Source organism: Lotus japonicus, chromosome 2 (genome assembly GCF_012489685.1).
Source record: "Lotus japonicus ecotype B-129 chromosome 2, LjGifu_v1.2".
In the NCBI taxonomy this organism is placed as follows: domain Eukaryota; kingdom Viridiplantae; phylum Streptophyta; class Magnoliopsida; order Fabales; family Fabaceae; genus Lotus; species Lotus japonicus.
In genome coordinates, this window is record NC_080042.1 from 56377380 (window position 1) to 56386813 (window position 9434).

At 36.4% G+C, this 9434-nt stretch overlaps 1 long non-coding RNA gene and 1 pseudogene across 1 annotated transcript; both read right to left on the reverse strand.

Moving 5' to 3' along the window:
- Positions 1–276: 276 nt before the first annotated feature.
- Positions 277–3268, reverse strand: LOC130738460 (uncharacterized). The gene is made up of 4 exons (XR_009019417.1): positions 2528–3268; positions 1567–1612; positions 1252–1335; positions 277–526 (listed from the first exon to the last, which is right to left on the reverse strand). It is a non-coding gene; the product is annotated as an uncharacterized LOC130738460 (long non-coding RNA).
- Positions 3269–4350: 1082 nt separating this feature from the next.
- LOC130736686 (pentatricopeptide repeat-containing protein At1g12300, mitochondrial-like) lies at positions 4351–6851 on the reverse strand (annotated as a pseudogene).
- Positions 6852–9434: the final 2583 nt, after the last annotated feature.

Sequence of the window (9434 nt, forward strand, 5' to 3'; positions counted from 1 at the left end):
TTCCTCCTATTCTGATTTCGTTTGGGTTGAGGAAGTTCCTCTTGCTCCTTTATCACTTGTAATTTCGGATGCTATGACTTCTATGTCAGTTTATTTATAATATGATGCAATCCTATTTCACAAAAAAATAAAATTAAATAAACACACTATTATTTATGACGATCATACCTACATACAGTATACATCAGATTTTGTTAGCAGGCAGTCACACACTTACATTAGATTTTCAGTTATTTCAAGAGGCAATTCATTAATCTATCATGAAATGATCGTTAACATGTTAGTAACATTCACCCGTAAGTGTTTGAGTACATTAGCACAGAAATAAAAAGAATGCAATTTCATTTATATAATAAGTACAACAGCTGAAGTATGAACCAGAAAAAAATTGCAGCAACAATTGCAAAGAAATTTACCTACCTATTGACCCAACCAACCACAGAGCATCAGAAGGAGTTCATCTCAAGGAAATAAGTCCTCCTCTTTACGAGCATTGTGGCTGCTGTCCTAAAAGGCTCTTCAAACACTGTTGAAAGCATGGACATATACGAAGAATACCAGTATATCATTAGTTCATAATAATTACTAGCACTAAATAATCAATAATTGGAAAGATTCTGCATATTGATTCTTGAGTCCACATATATAATGGATTAACATTAACACAGACATAGTAGATTTACCCAAAGGAAATCCAACACTTTTGTTATTTTTTAATAGAAAATTAATTAATACAAAATTGAGTCTCTTGGATTCTAAGAAGAAAATTAAGTTTTACCATTTATTTAATTAGTGGCTAATATGTGCCATTCTAAGGTTAAATACATACAAAGCTAAGACAAAAAAGAACATTTGAAGCTAGTATTTTGCTTTCTATACAAAGGGATTTGGTAAACTGTGAAAGTATAGAAAGAAAAGGGATCGGAATTCCACAAGGATCAATACACTTCACACATCGAGTTTATCATGGTATTAATGTATATCTACTTTCTTTAGCTTCTGTAATGCTGAGTATACCACAAAATGAAAAAGGCGAAGACAGTGTGATAAGGACTGGTCATGTTATTCCTACCACAGCGAATATACTTCAACTTACAAGACCCATTGACACACAACATCCTTGCACCAATCTAGGATTTTCTCCACTCATGCTTAATCAACCCAAACTAAGTTTTATGTATCTGGGCATAAAAAATGAAGTAGACACATCCCAAACAACAATTAAATAGACAAAATCGTAGGAAAACAAACCTGCAGATAGACACTTGGAAAATATCAACAATATGCTCCTTGCCAAACAGATACACCACTGGGTAGCCTTGAAGTTGAAGCCACCTGAAGCAAATAAATGCACTCAATGTGTTAATCACAGAATTAGAAACTACGGTGATTAAAAAAAGGAAAAAAAAACTTTAGCTATTTATTTTCATCTTAATATTATTCTCTACATTAACTAGAACTCTTTAGAACTGAATATTTCATTTCAGAACCAGTGTTCAGCCCAAGTAATTTACTTTTTGCAACAAAAAATATTCGATGAAGTAGCAAAAGAAAGTCAACACATACCTTATGTACAAAGCTGCTATGAATTTCAGCCAGCAAGAGATTAAGGCTAACAAAAGAAGACATACAAACTTCAGTAACAGTGCAAAATAAGACATTCAATCAATCACAAAATTATGAAAAAGAAACATAACCAACAATTTGATCTTAAGAGTGAGCATAAGCAGTATATACCCTGTATTTTGAACATAAAAATAATGTATAAACAAAATAGCTTCATGTCTCTGCATTGCTTAAGCTCCTAATACAGATTCGTTATGGAGTTTCCTATGCTCGGGTTAATAGTATTTCTCTTATTATGTATAATGGGCAAAGGAAGAACTTTAGAATTCATCAAGGCCAAGTACTTGAAAAAAACTAGAAGAGAGGAAAATGAGTGACACTTGGATTACAAATAACATAATGAAGAAAAAACTTATGGTTAAATGATGGAATTTATCCAAAACACGGACTCTAGAGTCTAGACTTTGCAGAACATGAGAAAGATAGTAAAAGGAAACAAAAATAGATAGATAGAATAGAATATTATAATATATATATACAACTTATCTCTGTCATGTTTGGTTTTTTTTTTATGCTGGTCTTTGTGTTAATTACACTATACTTTTGATCGCAATAATCTAGTGGTTCAATCATGCATGATGGAATCATTAAAGATTTGACCTTTTCGAACTTTGTCTGTAACTAGGAGGTCATAGGTTCAAGTTGCGGAATCAGCCTCTTGCAAGCAAGGGTTATATGGGCTACAACTTTTTAAAGTAAAAGCAACACTTAATAAAACAATATGTTAGTTCCACAACCAGCTGTAGTGATTCAGTCTCAAATGAAAAACTTTTTCAACCATATATTTTAGTCTGAAGTACAAAGATGTCTTTCGCGCTTCTAGCATCTTTAACCAGAAGACAGAGCTACTTTCATTATTCCGCATGCTTACTTAACCAAGAGTATAAAAAAATGTTGTTACCTGCATCTTGAGGAAAATGTAGCGTATCTTTCAAATCAGAGGCCAGGATTTTAAACTTTCATCTTGAACCAACCGAGTAGAATTTCTTTTGATGAATCATCTGTTATGTTCCAGTAGTCCCTTACACATATATCTCCTTGAATAAAAATTATTTGAACACATGGAAATCATTCGAGAATAAGGTAAATGAAAAAAACCATAAGAGTAAGAGCAAAAGATTGAGGGATTGAATTGTAATACTGAATCGAACAGAGTTCAATATTTATGTTTTCCATGAGCAGCAACCTTTCACTGCAATGTAACCATCTAAATATATTGGTAACTACTAACTATTCTAACCAATCCTAACAGCCTCTACTAGCTCAGCAGGCTGAGCAATGCGTATACTCCATCAGAATTCACATGCATTTTACAGTTTACACTTCGATTACTTGACAAAAGGGTGCAATTATATTTAAACATTTAAATTTCACTCTGGGGAAATTCTCAGAGTCCCCATCTCTGCTCTTATACCAGTACACCACTAGATCCAGGTGGTCATGATGGTGGATGCACTTCAATCTTCACTCTATACACAAACAACCTGCCGGTAGCAACGCGTCACAACCTGCCGGTAGCAACGCGTCGCTATCCGGGATTGATAACTATGATTCGTACAACATTCTTTTTGTCTCCACTGTCTAACAACCCCATCTCCCAAACAGCTAATATCCCAGCAAACTACCCACTTTTGATTCTGAGACACACACCTGAGAAAAATATAAAACACACGTCAAACACCAGGTAACATTAAAATATAGTCATTCAATCTCATTTTGACATGTTTTTGCAGTTTATGCAGTTAAGTGCTGAGAATATTACTAAATTCCATTCTAAGCACTAGTTATAAAATATCAGAGAGGTGAAGAACCTTGAGGAGGATAAGCAGCTAGAACTCGCAATCTACTACTGAGCTTATACACTTGCACTGTACATGAATGAGCAAACATTTGGAACTTCTATCAATTAAGAAAAACAATTCTAGGAACAATAAGAAGGTTAACAGCAAGATCCTTGGACCAGATGAGGGAAAATAATCTGCAACTATAAAAATCAGTTTTATCTCTGCAATAGGTGTAACTACCTACCATAATTAAGAATAAAAATTCAACTAAAGATAAGAAAAACTAGAGCTGTCAACTTTTACCACAAGAAAGAAAAAGTCACATGATATACATTAAAGATAAGCTCAATGTTTCTAATTCTACCATTAGTGGTACCTTTTAATTACCAAAAACATTGTAGTTTCAATAGTGGTACCTTCTGATTACATATAACCTTTTTTTTTTAGCAGTTTAAATAGTGATACCTTTTGATTACCAAAAACATTGCAGATAACCTCTTTAATGAGGGTTTTCAATAGTTAAAAGCAGATAATAGATTTATCCGAGCATCACTTTCATGTAACCGAAGGGTTGAATCAAATTGATAAGCTCCGATAAACTCTTTTAGACCCGTATCCAACCAGAATCAGGATACATGGGACCTAGTACATTTTTAATTGGCTTAATTTCATTATCAGCAAGTAACTTAAGGATATAAATAAATTAGAACGTCACCCCAAACTAAATTTACCATTGAATCATGTGATTTGAATTAACATAATCTTCATGCTTCATATGAGCACTAAGAATAACCATAAGAGAACTGGTATTGCCATATAGGGATCTACATGACAACACTCTTTGCTCCTCAGTATACAATCTACTGCTTCACAAAGACAAATAAAATAAAAATTGGATGGGTGTCTTCAAAACACGAAATAGAAAGCATCTTACCTAATCTTATTTTTCCAGTAGACCTCTAGCAATCATGTCATGAAGGAGTTTCTCAGCCTTGTCATTCTCGCCTTTTGCAAAGAGTGAATGAATGATTGGTTCAAAAGTTATAGCATTAGGGATACAACCCTCATTTTCCACTTTTGACAGTAAAGCCAACGCTTCATCAAACAAGCCTTGTTTACAAATCCCGTTGATCATAACACTATATGGATGGACATCTATATGATAGCCTTTTATCAAAAGATCCTGAAAAATCTCTTGTGCATTCTTAAGTCTTCCTTCTTTACATAGTCCATCTATGAGTATTGTGTATGTCTACACATCCGGCTGTATGCCCTGATCTTTAATTTTCTTGATAAGTGCAATTGCCTTGTCAACGTGATGGCTTTTGCATAATGCATCTACTCAAGAACTGTAAGTGATTATATCAGCTGGTTGACCTTTAACATGCATCTCATCCATGAGCTCCCAAGCATGAGAGACTCTCTCTATTTTGCATAAACAATCAATAAGAGAATTGTAGGTAACTATATCAGGAACAACCTTTTTGTAATCCATTTCCGCAAGGAGATTCAAGGCTTCGTCCACCATTTTAATATTACATAATCCATTAATCATGATATTGTAGCTCCTAACATTAGGAGTCACTCCCCTCCGAGCCATAGCATTGAATACATCTTGGGCTTTTTCACTTCATTAACTAGGCAATACCCATCCATCAAGGAATTATAAGTAACAACATCAGGTTTCACACCTTGTTTAATCATCACAGCTAACACATTTTTAGCTTCTTTCACCTTCCCTTCCTTACATAAAGCATCAACCAATATACTAAAAGTATAAAGATACGGGTCTATGTTTTTGTTGTCATTTCATCTAGCAACCCAATTGCTTGTTTCAATTGACCAACAATGCAAAAGCCATATATTAAAGCACTGTACGTGACAACATTAGGAGATATTCCCTTAGCAATCATTTCAGAATATAAATTGCAAGCATGGCTTACAAGTTTATCTTTACACAGACTATCGATGATGGTGTTGAACATTACCGCATCAGGCCTAATGAATTGGTTTTCAATCCGCCTAAGCAACTCCAAAGCAGCTCTTGTTTCCCCCATTTTACATAGCCCATTGATCAATGTCCCGTAAGTGATTTGATCCAACCGAAATCCCTGAGCTAGCAGGTCATCATGAAATTGGAGCGCTCTGTGGACCTTGCCGTGAAGACAAAGACCTTTGATGAGAGTATTGAAGGTGATGGTATCTGGGTGGAACCCCTCTTGAGAATGTTGGCCAATACAGAAAATGCGGAAGTAATCTAACCTAGATAGCAGTTGCTGTTGGATATTTGACGCCGAGCAGTAACGTTGAAACAGCAACTGAGTCACGAAATGAACCTGCAAGAAAATAAGCTGAGTCGCGAAAATCAATTCGCTGTCCTTGAAGGTTTTATTCCGGAATATCCAGAACACCTCCCCAGGATTAAACAGCTTCCTCCGGGTAGTCGGGTAACAGAACTGGCGAGAAATAATAATAATATTGTGATTGCTCAAGAACTGGACAAAGGTAGGGAAAGAAGAGAGGAGATGAGAGTGATCCACAATGTAAAATTTGTCCTCGATCTATATGCAGTCAATAAAGCTTCACCCCACAAATTATCAGGTGCAGAAGAGCTAACAAGTAAAGAATTCATCATATTTTTCAAAGTCCTATTTTTTCGTTCAGCTACACCATTTGATTCAGGAGAATAAGGAGGAGTTACTCATGTATAATACCTTCTTTTTTGTAGAAATCATTAAAGATGGTATACTCACCTCCTCTATCAGATCTAACTCTCTTAATCTTTCTATCCAATTGTTTCTCTACTTCAGCTTTATAAGAAAGAAACATATCAAAGGCATCATCTTTATTTCTAATAAAATAAACTTTGGTATATCTAGAAAAATCATCTATGAAGGTAATATAATATCTCTTACCACCTCTGGTTTCAGTATATTTCAAATCACCTAAACCAGTATGAATACATCCAAGAAGTTCAGTTTCACGTTCAAAAACAGAAGGACAAGATTTCTTAGTCAATTTCGTTTCAACACAAATTTCACATTTATCACAGGGTTTATATGAGCCATCAATTAAGCCTAAGTTATGCATTTTCTAAAGATAAGAAAAATTCACATGACCTAGTCTAGCATGCCATACATCAACAGAGTCAATCAAGTAAGCAGAAGAAGATCCATCATTTATTATTCCAGAAACATTGAGTACAAAGAGACCTTGGTCATAATATCCCTTCCCTATGAATACATTATCCTTGGTCATAACAATCTTATCTGATTCAAAAGAAATCTTTACGCCAGCCTTCATCAGGCGACCAACAGAGATCAGATTTGATCTGATCTTAGGAACATGAAGCACATTCAGTAAAGCAAGGGTCTTTCCCGATGTGAGCTTGAGAAGAACAGTCCCTTTTCCATGGACTCTAGAGGTCCTGGAGTCGCCCATATAAACCAGTTCTTCTCCTTCCTCTACAGGAGAGTAGGAGGAAAATGCATCTCTGTCACCACAGATGTGTTTGGTAGCACCAGAGTCTACCAATCAGATCTTCACATTGGAAACCATATTGACTAGTGAAACCACCCCAGCAACATCATCTCCTTTAACCTGATTTGAATCTGCTTTAGGAGGATTACTACTATTACCATTATTTCCATTTTGCTGGCGGCGTCTGCATTGATTTGCAAAATGACCCGGCTTTCCACAGACAAAACAACTCCTCTTGTTTGTGTCTCTTGTGTTCCTTTTAAAGGGAATGTTAGAAGTTTTAGGGATAAATTGACCAGGTTTCTTCTTAGCGTACCTGTTGTGGACAGATTTATTTTGTACCATGTTTGCTCGCAAAGTCAAGGCCTTTGATCTTGCTTGCCTTATCTCCCTTCTGCTGGTGTCTTCAATCAGGATGTGTGCTATGAGGTCATCAAGGGGCATCTGTTTCTCTCTATGCTTCAACTGTTGTTTGTAACCATTCCAGGAGTCTGGCAATTTGTTAACTAGTGCTCCAGCAGCATACTCATCAGGTAATTTGATGTTCTCACTTTTCAGGTCTTCAATGAGTTTGTGGTACTCATTGATTTGGGATCTCATGTCTTTGTCTTCGGTCATCTTCCAGTTGCAGTGGTTGTCAATGATGAAGTTGCGCTTTCCAACACTTTCAGCGGTGTACTTCTGAATCATTGACTCCCATATTTCCTTTGCTTTCTTGTAGGATCAATACACATCAAAGAGATCATTAGATAATGTACTGATAATAGTATGACGACATACCTTGTTAGCATGAGCCCAATTGTGTTTCTGTTTCTCAGTAGCAGAAGAATCTGGTTCAGGATTTGTGAGGGCATCTGCAATACCGTGCATGTCAAGAGTTGAGGAGATCCTTTCTTGCCACCTGCGGAAATTCTGGCCTCCAAACACCTCAATTTTGGAGATGTCAGGAAACAGCTTGGCGTAGGCAGGAATCGGGACGGAGCCAAGAACGGAGAGAGGCATAGCACCCTTTCCAGCGTTGGGGCTGCCATTCTGGTCACTGTCAGCGTTCGTCATGGTATAAAACCTTCAAGATTGTTGAATATTTGACGCCGAGCAGTAACGTTGAAACAACAACTGAGTCACGAAATGAACCTGCAAGAAAATAAGCTGAGTCGCGAAAATCAATTCGCTGTCCTTGAAGGTTTTATTCCGAAATATCCAGAACACCTCCCCAGGATTAAACAGCTTCCTCCGGGTAGTCGGGTAACAGAACTGGCGAGAAATAATAATAATATTGTGATTGCTCAAGAACTGGACAAAGGTAGGGAAAGAAGAGAGGAGATGAGAGTGATCCACAATGTAAAATTTGTCCTCTATATATAGCCAAAAAACCGTTAATTCCAAGGTAAGTTGCACATTAATTTTGGGTGATAACAATAAAAGCTCATGAGCAAGGTAAAGGTAACATAGTCAACTGATTGAGCATACGATAACTTCAGAAGAAGTGAAAATGTATTCCTTGTATGTGCCCAGTGACAAATCTATGGTCATAAAGATGGAACTCTTGAATTCTCCAAAAGAAAAAAGAAATCACACTAACACAGCTTACACATCAAAAACTGGGTTGTACTCCCCCTTTTTGTCATAAGCAAAAATAATGGGGTGTGAAAAACTTAGCTTGAAGTACAAGGTACTCCCCCTTAGAGAAGGTCTAAGTTTAAAAAGATGGAGAAAATAAAAGGATTAAAGAAAAGGTAGCTAATTAATGCATATGCAGAAAATTAAATGAGAGAGTGGAACGTTTACCAGCGACCAAAGAGTTAAATTAAAGTTAAGCATATGTTACCAATGAATAATCCTCGAGAAACTGCTTCAGCAATAACTTCTGGAGACTGAACTGAGCTTATAAATAGCGGTTAAAGCATAACAGTCTTCACATCTCATCTGCTTGTGAAATCAACATTGCAATGACATCCTACATAGCTTGCATCAAGAACTAAGGAAGAAGGCCTTTGATGAAGATCTCTACATCAATGTGCGGCATCCAGAGGATCCGAGTGTCTATAGTCTGACAAACCAACTATTAGGCATGGGCCTAAGGCCAGAAATGGACAACATCCTTAGAGGGTTCCTTGCGTTTGTAGAGGAGCTTCAAGATCTTTTCCAGCGGGAGCTGGATAACTCGGTCAAGATAGAAGCAGTGGAGACTGCACTGGAGACCATGGCAGAGGGTCCTGAGAGGCAGGAAGTGCGCCAGAGCTTGGTCCAATTAGAGTATATGCATCATCGTTTGGAGCTTGAGAAAGCAGCGATGCGTAGGCAGTGTAGATCTTTGAGGAAAAATCCTCATTTTTGAATGTATGAATGCAAATGTATGAATGATTTTAATAAAAGAAGCTTGTCTGTTGATTAATGCATACGTGTAAAACTAAGTAGCAATGAACAAGTAATTATGCAAGCACATACGACAAGAAAAAAGATAGTATGATAAAGAGAACATAGTTAAAGAAAAGAATTTATAATAACATAGTAATAAAATCAGAAGAAAAGAGAGTTCCTAAA